The sequence below is a fragment of the Leptonychotes weddellii genome, chromosome 9, assembly GCF_054177405.1.
Source record: "Leptonychotes weddellii isolate Sample4059 chromosome 9, ASM5417740v2, whole genome shotgun sequence".
Taxonomy (NCBI): domain Eukaryota; kingdom Metazoa; phylum Chordata; class Mammalia; order Carnivora; family Phocidae; genus Leptonychotes; species Leptonychotes weddellii.
Window position 1 is genome coordinate 102,466,574 of NC_138377.1, and position 14,785 is coordinate 102,481,358.

At 36.9% G+C, this 14,785-nt stretch overlaps 2 long non-coding RNA genes across 6 annotated transcripts in view; both read left to right on the forward strand.

Annotated features, from left to right (window-relative positions):
* Positions 1-14,785, forward strand: part of LOC145723224 (uncharacterized) — a 40,479-nt gene that overhangs the window by 9,295 nt on the left and 16,399 nt on the right. The window contains exon 3 of one of the 5 annotated variants that reach the window (XR_014148141.1): positions 710-822. The exons of the other annotated variants lie outside the window; for them this stretch is intronic. This is a non-coding gene — a long non-coding RNA (uncharacterized LOC145723224). The remainder of the gene's footprint in view (positions 1-709; positions 823-14,785) is intronic. 5 annotated transcript variants of the gene reach the window in all.
* Positions 5,055-12,657, forward strand: LOC145723225 (uncharacterized). Its single transcript, XR_014148146.1, has 2 exons — positions 5,055-10,996; positions 11,027-12,657. It is a non-coding gene; the product is annotated as an uncharacterized LOC145723225 (long non-coding RNA).

The window sequence follows — 14,785 nt, forward strand, 5'->3', positions numbered from 1 at the left end:
TTTTTTTTTTTTTTTTAAAGATTTTTTATTTATTTATCTGAGAGAGAGAATGGGAGACAGAGAGCATGAGAGAGGGAGGATCAGAGGGAGAAGCAGACTCCCCGCCGAGCAGGGAGTCCGATGCAGGACTCGATCCCGGGACTCCAGGATCATGACCTGGGCCGAAGGCAGTCGCTTAACCAACTGAGCCACCCAGGCGCCCCCCCACATATATATTTCTAGATAAAAAGTTTCTCTAAAAAATTAATTTCTCTTTATCTTAATGCTTAAATACTTTTACATTTAATTCTTCAATGCATTCTTCAAGACTAACTCACATTCTCTTAGGACTTTCAGCTCCATGGATAATGGTAATTCACAGAACTCTCAGAAGGTCTGCTAGATAATTTTGCTCCTTATTGGAAGGCCTTGCAGTGGACACCCCAAAATCTTTGAGTTTCCATTTGAAACCCATGATACTCAATCACTTTTATTTTTTTGGAGAAAGTGTTTGTGTGACTTCGGTTTCTCACACTATTGTAGGTTGCTTTTTTCTTATTCCTTGTTACCTAGCTGAACGCGGTTAATTCATTGCCACTATAGCTTGTCACCCATTGGAGAGGTTTGCCATGCTTTTTGGCAAGGCCCATTTAAGCAGTTTTCTCTCTCTGAAGACAAATCAGTTAAAATTAAAGATCATCTCAGCTGAGCTAGAGTTGTTTTCTTGCAGATCAAAGAAAGATGAGGAGAGGAAAAGCAAAATCCTTGAACGTACACAGTCTATCTCAGCAAACATGTTTGTGCTTGGGAACGGACGTGTTGGTGACCTCTTTTCTATGAATGGTATGTGAATGAATCAATGGAATTCTCCATGGTAGCAGAGATTGAGGGTCTTTTTGTAGTTTGACCCGGATTTGGTCTTTGGGAACATTTAATAACATTTCAAATATATCTTGATTTATTTGCTTTCTAGTTGAGTTTTTGACATGTCTATTTTCTGGGGCCAGGGAGAATTGGCAATGTGATTTTTAAAAGGATTTATTTATTTCAACAAGTAAGTATGCAAGAGTATTGACATTCCAAAAACCACTAAGGCATAAAATGTTATTGTTATAAATTCATACTGCACAGTAGAGTTAAAAATGCATTCAGAATGTCGGCAAAGGGAAAGATTTTGTTTTCCGGTAGCTTTAAAATGCAGCAAATGAGCCCTGTATACCATAACCCTAATTAAACATGGTTTGTAATGTAAATAAGGGCTTGAAATAGCAAGATTTCAGGTGGTTGGATGATTGAATTCCATACTCTATAAGAAGCAAGAATTTATTTTTTTTAAATTAAAAATTTTTTTTTCAAATTTTTATTAAAATTCTAGTTAGTTAACATACACTGCAATGTTGGTTTCAGGAGCAGAATTCAGTGATTCATCTGTTACATACAACACCCAGTGCTCATCATATCAAGTGCCCTCCTTAATACCTATCACCCATCTAGCCCATCCTTTACCCACCTCCCTCCCTCACCCCTCAGTTTGTTCTCTATCTTTAAGAGTCTTTTATGTTCTTTTCCACTTTCTCTTTTTTCTTTCTTTTCCTCCCTCCCATATGTTCATCTGTTTTGTTTCTTAAATTCCACATATGAGTGAAATCATATGGTATTTGTCTTTATCTGATTGACTTATTCGTTTAGCATCATACACTCTAGCTCCATCCATGTCGTTGCAAATGGCAACGTAACGTAATATAGCTTGAAATCCGGAATCATGATGCCTCTAGTTTTGTTTTTCTTTTTCAAGATTGCTTTGGCTATTCGGGGTCTTTGTGGTTCCATACAAATTTTAGGATTGTTTGTTCTAGCTCTGTGAAAAAGGCTGGTGGTATTTTGATAGGGATTGCATTAAATGTGTAGATTGGTTGGGGTAGTGTAGACATTTTAACAATGTTTGTTCTTCTAATTCATGAGCATGGAATACTTTTCCATTTCTTTGTGTCCTCTTCAATTTTTTTCGTAAGTGTTCTATAGTTTTCAGAGTACAGATCTTTTATCTCTTTGGTTAGTTTTATTCCTAGGTATCTTAGTATTTTTGGTGCGATTGCAGATGGGATCGATTCCTTGATTTCTTTTTCTGCTGCTTCATTATTGGTGTATAGAAATGCAACAGAGGGTGCCTGGGTGGCTCAGTTGGTTAAGCAACTGCCTTCGGCTCAGGTCATGATCCTGGAGTCCTGGGATCGAGTCCCACGTTGGGCTCCCTGCTCAGCGGGAGGTCTGCTTCTCCCTCTGACCCTCTTCCCTCTCGTGCTCTCTGTCTCTCATTCTCTCTCTCTCAAATAAATAAATAAAAACTTAAAAAAAAAAAAAGAAATGCAACAGAATTCTGTACGTTGACTTTATATCCTGTGACTTTGCTGAATTCATGTATTCTAGCCATTTTTTGGTGGAGTCTTTCAGGTTTTCTACATAGAGTATCATATCATCTACAAATAGTGAAAGTTTGACTTCTTACCTGGCAAATTGAATGCCTTTTATTTCTTTTGGTTATCTGTGTTAAATAGTAATGGTGAAAATTCTTGACAATAGGGGAAAGAAAGGCTCTCAGTTTTCCCCATTAAGGATGATATTAGCTGTGGGTCTTTTGTATATGGCCATTATGATGTTGAGGTATGTTTCATCTGTCCCTACTTTGTTGAGGATTTTTTCAAGAATGGATGCTGTATTTTGTCAAATGCTTTTTCTGCAGCTATTGAGAGCATCATATGGTTCTTATCCTTTTATTAATGTGGTGTATCACATTGATTGATTTGCAAATACCAAACCAGCCCTGCAGCCTAGGAATAAATCCCACTTGATCATGGTGAATCATACTTTTAATGTACTATTGAATTCAATTTGCTAGTATCTTGTTGAGAATTTTTGCATCCATGTTCATCAGGGATATTGGCCTGTAATTCTCCTTTTTAGTTTTAGAATCAAGGTAATGCTAGCCTTGTAGAATGAGCTTTGAAGTTTTCCTTCCATTTCTATTTTTTGGAACAGTTTGAGAAGAATAGGTATTAACTCTTCTTTAAATGTCTGGTAGATTTCCCCTGGGAAGCCATCTGGCCCAGAACTTTTGTTTGTTGGGAGATTTTGGATTACTGTTTCAATTTCTTTGCTGGTTATTAGGTCTGTTCAAATTGTCTATTTCTTCTTGTTTCAGTTTTGGTAACTTGTATGTTTCTATGAATTTATCTGTTTCTCCCAAATTGCTCAGTGGCATATAATTTTTCATAATATTCTCTTATAACTTTTTATTTCTGTGGTCTTGGTTGTGATCTCTCTGCTTTCATTCGTGATTATATTTATTTGGGCCTTTCTCTTTTCTTTTTGTTAAGTCTGGCTAGGTGTTTATCAATTTTATTAATTCTTTCAAAGAACCAGCTCTTAGTTTTGTTGATCTGTTCTACTGTTTTGTTGTTGTTGTTGTTTCTATATTGTTTATTTCTGTTCTCATCTTTATTATTTCTCTTCTTCTGCTGGCTTTAGGCTTTATTTGCTGTTCCTTTTCCAGCTCCTTTAGGTGCAAAGTAAGGTTGTGTATTTGAGACTTTCTTGCTTCTTGAGGTAGGCCTGTATTGCAATATACTCCCCTCTTAAGACTGCTTTTGTTGCATCCCGTAAGTTTTGTATTGTCATGTTTTCATTTTCATTTGCTTCCATGTACCTTTTTATTTCATCTTTAATTTCCTGGTTTTAACCCATTCATTCTTTAGTAGGATATTCTTTAACCTCCACGTATTTGTGGTCTTTCCAGATTTTTTCTTGTGGTTGACTTCAAGTTTCATAGCGTTGTGGTCTGAAAATATGTATGGTATGATCTCAGTCTTTTTGTACTTGTTGAAGGCTGATTTGTGACCCAGTATGTGAGTCTCTAGAATAGAGAATGTTCCATGTGCACTCAAGAAGAATGTATATTCTGCTTTAGGATGAAATGTTCTGAGTATATCTGTTAAGTCCATCTGGTCCATTGTTTCCTTGTTGATTTTCTTTTTAGATAATCTATCCATTACTGTAAGTGGGGTGTTAAAGTTCCCTACTATTATTGTATTATTACCAGTGAGTTCCTTTATGTTTGTTATTAATTGTTTTATATATTTGGGTGATCCTGTATTAGGGGCATAAATATTTACAATTGTTAGGTCTTCTTGATGGATAGACCCCTTAATCATGATATAATGCCCTTCATCTCTTGTTACAGTGTTTGGTTTAAAATTTATTTTGTCTGATATAAGTATGGCTACTCTGGCTTTCTTTTGCCATCCATTAACATGATAAATAGTTCTCCATCCCTTCACTTTCAATCTGCAGATGTCTTTAGGTCTAAAACGAGTCTTCTGTACACAGCATATAGATGGGTCTTTTTTTTTTAAATCCATTCTGATACCCTGTGTCTTTTGATTGGAGCATTTAATCCATTTACGTTCAGAGTAGTTATTGAAAAATATGGATTTAATGCCATTGTGTTACCTGTAAAGTTGGTGTTTCTGGTGATGTTTTCTGTTCCTTTGTAATTTTTGTTGCTTTTGGTCTCCCGCACCCATCAAAGAGTCCCCTTTAATATTTCTTGTAGGGCTGGTTAAAAATGAAGTCTTCCTTTGTGATCCATTCCCTTTGTGTCCCTCTTCTTTTAGTTCCATTATTTTACATAATTTTATCTTGTATGTCACTGATTCATTCCTCTGCTTCGTCCATCCTCATTGTTATGTCATCTGTTTGGGTTTGCATCCCAGTTATAGCATTTTAAATTTTGGCTTGACTAGTTTTTAGCTCTTCTATCTCTGCAGTAAGGAATTCTCTAGTGTCATATGCTTTTTTCAGGTGCAGCTAGTATCCTAAAAATTGTTTTAAAATCTAGTTCAGACATCTTACTTATATCTCTATTGATTAAATCCATGGACGTTATTTCTTTCTGGTCTTTCTTTTGGGGTGAATGCCTCCATCTTGTCATTTTGGAAGTTAAAAAAAAAAGCAAAATAAAGATTTAAAAACTTTTAAAAAATAACGAAGCTAGATGTGTTTTGGTCTGCTTGTCAGGAAGCCCTCATAGATGCTCAAATAACCACCCCTCCTTTATCCTTGGCTTCTCTCCACCTTCACTCTGTCCTTGACTGAGCTGTCCGCCTGCCAGGCGGTATAGCACTCCTGTGTTTTAGCTCAAGCATGGCTGTTTCAGAACCCCATATTTCAGGGACTCCCACAGGGCAGCCCTGTGCTGATCCTTTGAGGGAGGGTCTTGCTGCACTATGGCTGGTGCCAGCTTGTCCCAGAATACAGTTGCGCCACTGTGCAGCCTTTTGGAGTTTATGATAAATCACAACACGCAGCCGGTGTCAGGGTTTGCTGCCCTCAGCTCGTGTCTTTATTCCAATACTGGTGAACAGGGCAGCTCAGTTGTGCCTGTAGGGTCCTTTGCTCAGTGAGAGGCCATATCATCTCTACCAAATGCACTCCAAGCAGGGGAACCACTTCTCCCTGTGTGACCCAGGGGATTCTCAGACTGTGCTGCCCACTACTGGGGCTCCACCCATTTTCCCCACTGGAGCACTGGGGCATACGACCCTGACTATGACGCTGACCTCCAAAATTTAAGACTCCGCGCTCCACTGTTTATAAAAAAACTGGCGGTATTGAAACCCTCTCCTTTTTCCCAGTCAGTGGTTTTGAGGAACAGTTTTCTTGTGCAGTCCCCTGAATGTGTTTTCATTCCCCCCGCCCACCACTCTTTCTCCTTCTCGTTCTCTCTGGGTACTCCCTGTGAGATCAGAGCTCCCTCCCCTAAGTAGCACCCGTGGCTCTTTTCTCCCAGGAATCAACTCTCTGCAGTTCCTACCTTCCACGGGTTGTCTTTTCTCTTTGTAGACGTGCAGCTTTGCCCTCTAAGACTTCTGATCGAATTCAGAAGCAAGAATTTCCGTGGACCATTTCATTTAGCCCTTGCTAATGACTTACATTTGTCCATATATGTCAAAGAAAGGGAGATCATCTTTTAATAGTTTGCTGAAGAAATGAGATACTTCATAAAACACTTTTGTGGCTGACCTTTTCACAAGTGAAATAGGATCTACAAATTGCCTCATTTTTATGAGAATATGTACAGTATTGCTATACAGTGTAGTCCTTAGAAGCTTATAGTTTTAGGAAATAAGACAGGCAGGCAAATTTTTCTTTTTAAACTCCTATGTCAAATTATAGGCTAGTTGTTTGGTATAATGGGGAGAAGAGGTCACCCTTGGTCTCAACTTGTCCAACCATAGCATTGGTGTGTTAGAGGACATATACCATGCACAGTCCTGACGTGTGCAAGCTCAGCAAGTTTTATTAGGTCAAGTAAAGGAGTTGGGCTCTAAGATGATGTTTGAATCAGCAAGTGATACAGTAGATGTGAGAGGTGATCACGAGGTTAAAGAGTTATAAATAATAGTATTTGTTAAAAATGCAGTTTCTTTAAAATAAAAGGTACAAAATAACTCATGTAGCAGTATCTTTTGAAAAAAACTCTTTTCACGTGGCTCCATCTTTGTGAAGGATGCCTGTGTTTTTCAAAATTAAAATTGTATTTGTGGTATACAATATCCTTATTGCATCAGGGTTCCTGTATCAGAAACACTTAAAATTTTTCATTATGCTGATTAAACATTAATATTCAATTCAGAAAACCAGGAGAAATGGAAATGTTGGCCCTCGTGATATCCTCTGGGACGTAGATGGATTGAAAATATTTCTAGAAAGAGGCTGTTCGTGGTAAGGGAGGATGTCATTTGGCTATAAGGCCTTCTTTTAGGAGAGAGGAGGTATTTTGTGGGGGCACAATATGAGGAGGAGATTTTTCGCAGGGAAGTTGTATTCTGAAAAAGTAAGCACCATTTACATGAGAAGGAGATTGGAGAAAGGTCAACTTTTTCCCCTTAGTTTTCCTTTTCTTCCCCATTTTCACTTTTAATCCTCATTTAGCCAAATTTTTACTTGTTCATCAGACATTTGTTTGTGTGCCTTATGAGTTAGCTGTGTAGTAATTTTTTACATATCAATTTATTTATGGTCAGTTTTTTGGAAAGAGAGATATTTGAGATAACTGCCTTTTTAAAATCAGCAGTAAATTTTCTTTTCTTCTCTGTTATAGGTGCTAACAAAACATGAGGAAAGGTTCTTTTTCAGTACTTTTCTTTTAGTAGAACGCTCATTTATTTTTATTATCCTATTATCCCTATCTCTCCTGTTATCCTATCATCCTATCTGTCCTGATTGAATTTCTTATTTTTTCTTTTGTTCATAATGACCATGGATCTTGGTTCTCATCTTTGATTCTCTGTCATGAATGCTTATATCCCATTTAGAGCTTCTTTATAGAAGATTCTAAAGGTATAAAAACTGGATTCTCTTATTTGATTTCCCCCCTTCTCAGCATTTGACTACTTCTGCATCTAAATGTTTAGTACTTTTTATCATTTACATCAAAGTGTATTCAATGAGCTGATGGCCACATCCTTGATTTCCCAAATCAGGGTCAGAAATATAGTTACTAAGTTATATTGTTTTCCTTAGACATTCAGATGGTTATATCCATTGGGATACTGAACTTCATGACATCTTAACTTCATCCATTTAGAACAGCTAATATACCATGGAGCTTCATTACTAAATTGGCTTGCTCTAATCCATTGAGACCATCTGTTCAGGCAGTGGGGTATAACAGCCAGCACAGAGTGTATGGAGTAGTAGTGTGAATGTTTACTCTTCCACTTCCTCACTGACATTGGCTAGATTATTTCAAGCATGAATTCACAGTCAGTAAGATAGGGATGATGTTACCCGCCTGGTAAGGTGGTTGTGAAAATTAACCATCTAGGTAAAAAAGCTTGCATTCTGTCTGGTATAATATATAGATAATAAATGGTAGCGACTGTTACTATTACTTACCTATTTGTGAACATTTTCTGTTTAAACTCAGATAATAGTACTAATAGCCAAGGTAATTTACATGGTTGTTTCAAATTAGGATTAGTGACACTTTCAAAGCTTTTGTTAAAATATGTTATGGTCTTTATTTTTCTCTTGTTTCTAATTTCTTGTCTCTTGTTTCTAACTACAAAAAAAACATCAGGCTGGCCTTCCTTGATTTGTTCTAAATAAACACATGATGCTTCTTGTTTAAGATTTTGTCACCTTCTAGAATTTTTCATTAGCACAGTGTGTAGTACAACATTGTTTTACTAAAAATTGATGTTAGATTAATGGGACAGTGTTGAAATTAGATAATTAAGCTTCTTTTCTTTTTTTGAAGATGTTGCTATTATTGTTCCCTTTGTGGTTGGTTTTAATATTTTCATCATATAGCTCTCTGAAACTCTCTATAGCAAGCATGATTGAAGCATGATTTTTCTACCAGAAAGTGAATAGCCTAAAATGATTAGTATATCACCATTTACAAGTTCAAAATTCTGTGTATTCATCCTTCTTTCAGCTACATACCTTATCCTTCTCGATTTTTTTTTTTAAGATTTTATTTACTTATTTGGGAGAGTGACAGAGCATGAATGGAGGGGAGGGGCAATGGGAGAGGGACAAGCAGATTCCCCGCTGAGCACTGAGCATGACGCAGGGCTCAATCCCAAGACCCAGGGCTCAATCCCAAGACCCCGAGATCATGACCTGACTCGAATTCAGACACTTAACCAACTGAACCACCCAGGTGCCCCATCCTTCTGGATTTTTAAAAGATTCTGTCACTACCTTAGTAGTGCTCTGTTCTGTGTAACTTGATTTTAATGTGATGTATATTTTATTGATGACTTTCAAAATAATTATCATGCACTATTGAATATTTAATCATTAAGTTATAAAAATGATAACTTAAAATCTGATTTTACATACTCAATAAATTCCTATGAGTAGAAAATTCTCTGTGGTTTTCTATTTATAATTAATATACCAAGTAAAACTAATTAGAAGTATCTGAAGCCCCTAGCAAAACCTGTAATTAGACATATGATTCATAATTAACTGACTCTTTTCATTCTTACCTTTTCCTCTGTTTGAATTAATTATTTGTGTTCTTCCTTAGTGATACCTGTCCAAGACACTGACTGTAGTTCAGTGATCACTGTTGGTGGCATTCTTAAATTCTTTGGTTTTATAGGAACTTTGTTTTAATCTTCATTTAATAACATAAAAAATACTTGATTCTTATGCTGTGTAAGTGATCACATTGGAGATTTTGGCCCACATTATCAAATTATGCATTTATTTTATCAGAGGCTAAAGGCAAGAAAATAGAAATAGGCAATAGGCAGACTTGTTTACTTTTCCTACCTTGTACTTAAGGACCTAGATTTTTTTGCCAGTCTGATTATTGTTTTTGTATAGTTTTGATGGTATACCCACTGGCCTTGGATCATTGAATAGGATTGGTATTCATTGTTTTGACAAAGAATTAATAGTACATTATAGATCTGCTATAAGTTAGGTAGTATTCTAGGCTTTGGGCATAAAGAGGCAGGGGTGATTATTGAGTATTTAACATTCACTACAACACAGGCACCGACCAATCAAGATGGCCATAGCACTGGATTCAGGGTCTTGAAGGACCCCTCCATCTTTTATACTGTATCGGGCTTTGATGCTTTTGTTGCTGAATTTTGGTGGTGGTGGTAAGCCTGGGCCATGGAGTTCAGGGCAGTGACTTCTTACTAGATATTATTTCAGAAGTATTTTAGTATTTCATCCATTAAGGCTGTGCTAGTGTGTACCAGCTGAATATTAACTCTGCCAAGAGGTGTTCAGTTCTTTGACTGTAAGAGTCAGAGTTAACCCAGTTTGAGAAGTACTTGATGGATGTATGTAGAAGGTACGTAGGGAAAGGATTGCACAAACCTTTTTTGGGAAAACCAGTTAGTGAGCAGATACTCACCGTAGTCAGATTGAGGAGGGGGTTCCTACCAAGCTGAGGGGAAAATATCATGTGCAAAGACATAGGAGCCTGAGATAGCGTTGTGGATTCATAGATTAACAAGTAGGAGAGAAGGAAGATGATGATGTTTTTCTCTGACCCTGCTTTTTAAGCTGAATAAATATATATTAAGATCACATTTGTATCTTTGAAATTGCTCCATTTTTGGTAGAGAACTGCTAGACTGCTTAGTTTCTTCTACTATATCTGAAGTATTTTAGGCATTAGGCAAGAAGGGAGAATAGGAATTTGTTATAGTTCAGGGCTGTACTAAACATGGATAGAGCAAGAGTGCAATTAAAACCTCTCTCTCGATTCACTGAGAGGCTTCTAATGAGCAAACACAAATTCAAACAGATTGAGGATGGTAGTTTTTTTAATGACATAAAACTGTTGCCTATGAGGCTTTTTGGCTGGCATTATGGAACTAATTTTGCTTAATGGCTATGGAGGCCTACAAATTCAGATGTGCAGAAAATGCAGTAAATTACTGGCCTGTCAGATTCCTGTTGCCTGTCATCTTTTATCTCAATAGCAGCTTTTGTTTCCAGACTGTCAGGAGCAAGTATGGGGACCCCTTCAAGGTTGTATTTGTATATGCTTGAATAATTCAATTCAGAGCCGTCTAAATATAGCAAATTGACAACAGTGAAATGATGTATCTTCTTATACTTGTGTAATTTAGGGAATACATGTATGGATCTCTCTTCTAATTTCTGAGAGCTCTTGAAATATGTCAAGTATTTATAGTGGTGTAAGTTCTGCTTTTATTGCCAGAGTTGATGACTCACACCTTTGAAATATAATGAAGTCACATGGACAGCAGAGAAAATACTTTCTCTGTGACTGTTCAACTCAGTGAATGATTTGAAAGCATCCACTGTGTGCCAGGAATTGTGTGGAATACAAAGATGAAAGAAAACTGGCATTTTTCTGGGTATCAAATTATGTGATTTTCTCCTTCAAGCTATGTTTGGCAAAAATGACTATCTTGATGGGTGGGTGTGTGTGTGTGTGTGTGTGTGTGTGTGTGTGTGTGTGTGTGTGTGTGTGTGTGTGTAGTGTTACAACAAAGGGTGCAATAAAGGTTTGACTTTTTTTGTGAGCAGTTTGCTTCAAAGATGGTTTTGAAATGTGGTTTAAGTTTTTGGATGGCTTCATTTTTACATTTTCAATTAATGTTATTTTCTCTCTACTTTCTGTTACTCTGTATAATTAGAAAGGAGGAGTATTTTAAGTGAAATGTATATTTTATCCCAATATTAATTCAATAAGCATTTAGAGAGCATCTACTAGGCCCTAGGCATGGAGTGAACGGAATAGCAAAGGTTGCTATTCATAGAATAAAATTACTCAGTAAAAAGGAAAACAAAATAATGAAAAAGTAGTAACTTCCAGCCCTTTTGGTGTGGTTAATTTTATGAAAATAAAATTCAGATTCCGCCTTAAATGCACAGAATTTATATTTGGTTTTACAGAGTTTTGCTGTTGTTCACAAAAGTTATCTGAAAACTTAAGCAAGGCATGGACTGTCTCCTTTGAGTACTGATTACCTTAACCAGCATATTTCCATCTATGGGTTCTGGTAACCTATTCCATATCATGGGTGGCCCAGCTACCTTAGCATCAAAGGACATTCTTTGCTGTTAATTAGCTAGAGGCAAATCTAGGGAAACAAAAAGACGGTGAGAATCCTTTCCATCACACATTGTCCCTTTTGTACCTTTATTAATTCCGCTTCCTGGAATATCACCTTGTCCTCTCTCTGTCCTTTAGTGTCTTTTTTTTTTTTTTTGAGTTTGGAATCTTGTGGACATTCATCTATCTAGCTGCCAGAAGTTAGGCGTTTCTAGATGTAGGCTTTGTTTTATTTTATAGGATTTGATCTCCTAGGCAACTCTCTTATTATATTCACAATTCCCCACATTGCCTAGTTTTAAGGTACTTGCAAATGTAAAACCATTGCTGTAGGATAGGTATTTAGCTTTTACAATTTAAATTTACATCCAATTTCTTATATAAGCAAGTGCTTGCTCCCTGCACCATTATGATCTTGCTCTGTGGTCTAAATTTTTTTTTTTTTAATTGTGGTAAAATATATGTAACATAGAATTTACCATCTTAGACATTTTAAAGTGCACAGATCATTGGGGTTATGTGGTAATCACAATGTTGTGCAACCAATCTCAAAAACTTTTTTTTATGTCTATTAACATCTTATTCAGAGGTTTTCCCAAAGGCTTAATGTGTACATTTCCCTCAGAGGTTACATTTTACCAGAAATTTCCAGTTACAACTTCGGGGATATTTATCTTTTACATTTTTGTGTGTGTATCTGAACTGTGTTTCTTATTGGATTGTCTTTCTGAAGGTGTCATGTTTGTTGAATTGGCCATAATGGATGGTAGGAATTTGCATTAGTAGAGAAGGGAGGAGCTGCCCACAGGGGAGAAACTGCATAAACCTAGGTCTTCAGGAACAAAATAACAAGATACTTTTTCAGGAATGTTATGTAGATTCATTTGCTTATTTTGCTTACATGAATAGAGTAGAAGGAGATGAAGCTGAGAAAGTAGGAAATGACCCTTGATGCTGAGCTAGTCAAATATGAAGATTATCTGTGTCTCACTTTGGTCAATTGATTATTCTCAGGTAGGAGGGGCTCAGTGGAGAGTTGGAGGAGAGTGCACTTACTCTTACTGGACCTTTCTTTTATTCTCAAATTACCTCAATAAGGGAAAGGGGCCAGTGTTGTGATAGGATGTAAAGCACATTGAATTCAGGGGACAGTAGACCTGGAAGATTGTCATTTCTGGGCTTTAAGTTACCTTCTTTGTAACATGATGGGGAGGAAAGATAGTCTTAGGTGCCTTCCAGTTCTAATATACTGTGACACCGTGGCACACTTTAAGTCTCTGGGTTAGAACCACCACTAAGACCGGTTTCACCCATTTATGAATTGTTTAGTTCAGAGGGCAGCAAACTTTTTCTGTAAAGGGCGAGATAGTAAATATTTTAAGTTTTGTGACTACCGTCTCTGTTGCATTTTATTTTCTGTTTTTTCACAACTTTTTAAAAATGTAAAAGCCATTCTTTTTTTTTAAATTTTTTTATTGTTATGTTAATCCCCATACATTACATCATTAGTTTTAGATGTAGTGTTCCATGATTCATTGTTTGTGCATAACACCCAGTGCTCCATGCAGAACGTGCCCTCTTTAATACCCATCACCAGGCTAACCCATCCTCCCCCCTCCCCTCTAGAACCCTCAGTTTGTTTTTCAGAGTCCATCGTCTCTCATGGTTCGTCTACCTCTCCGATTTCTCCCCCTTCATTCTTCCCCTCCTGCTATCTTCTTTTTTTTTTTTCTTAACATATATTGCATTATTTGTTTCATAGGTACAGATCTGAGATTCAACAGTCTTGCACAATTCACAGCGTGTAAAAGCCATTCTTAGCTCAAGGGCCAGACAAAAACAGGCATGGGCTGGATTTGGTCTCCAGGCTGTAGGTTGACCCTTAATTTAGTTGATTGGGGGCAGTTATTACTTAAGATTTCTAGAATTTAGAAATCAAGACCAGCTTGGTGATAGTGTTTTCCATCTATTTTTATGGACTTCTTATATGTTATATTTTCTAAGGGTCAAGAAGGTAGTATGTATTAAGAATTCTTCTTTCTTTTTTTTTTTTTTTTTTTAAAGATTTTATTTATTTGACAGAGACATACCGAGAGAGGGAACACAAGCAGGGGGAGTGGGAGAGGGAGAAGCAGGCTTCCTGTGGAGTAGGGAGCCCGATGCGGGGCTCGATTCCAGGACCCTGGGACCATGACTGAGCCGAAGGCAGACACTTAACGACTGAGCCACCCAGGCGCCCCTCTTTCTTTTTCTTACAGTCTAAATAATCTTGTGGTTCAGATTATATCCTTTATTTCTTTTTTTTTTTCCACTGTGCAATATTTATTTAAATTGCAAACTTTTCAGCACAGAGGAAGTCACCAGATCTGTCATCGCATGGGGTACAACACAAACTATGTCCTTTATTTCTAAGTGCCTTGAAAACTCTGCAATATCTTAGATATTTTACTCATCTTTATTGTCTGTATTCTGATTAACACACATATATTTCCTGTGTTATATCCTTAATGTCTAAGGCTATTTTACTCATATTTACTAGCTATTCTCTGATAAACACACATTGTTCTAGTACTCTTAATGGTTATTAGTATAAATAATGTAATTTATTTGTATCTTATTTTAAACTATGAACAGTTTAATGCATTTTAGATACAACATGTAAGTTCAAACATCAGACCTGAGAAAGCAACATATTATACAATTGTAACTAAACATAGTGATTTAGTCTCTGTGCCGGTTGCTTGAAAATCATTTCTGGATTAGACTCTCCTATATATGTTCTTTTTTTTTTTTTTTTAAAGATTTTATTTATTTATTTGAGAGAGAGAATGAGAGAGAACGAGTACATGAGAGGGGGGAGGGTCAGAGGGAGAAGCAGACTCCCTGCTGAGCAGGGAGCCAGATGTGGGACTCGATCCAGGGACTCCAGGATCACGACCTGAGCCGAAGGCAGTCACTTAACCCCTGAGCCACCCAGGAGCCCTCCTATATGTTCTTGCAAGTGTTTATCTCAGATCTTTTTATCATGAGAAGTTAGTGCATTTTTTGATTTTTATTTTTGATTTGATTTGATTTTTTAGGGAGGTAGAGGGAGAGAGAGAGAATCTTAAGCAGGCTCCATGTGCAGCATGGAACCTGATGTGGGGCTTGATGTCACGACCCTGAGATCATGACCTGAGCCAA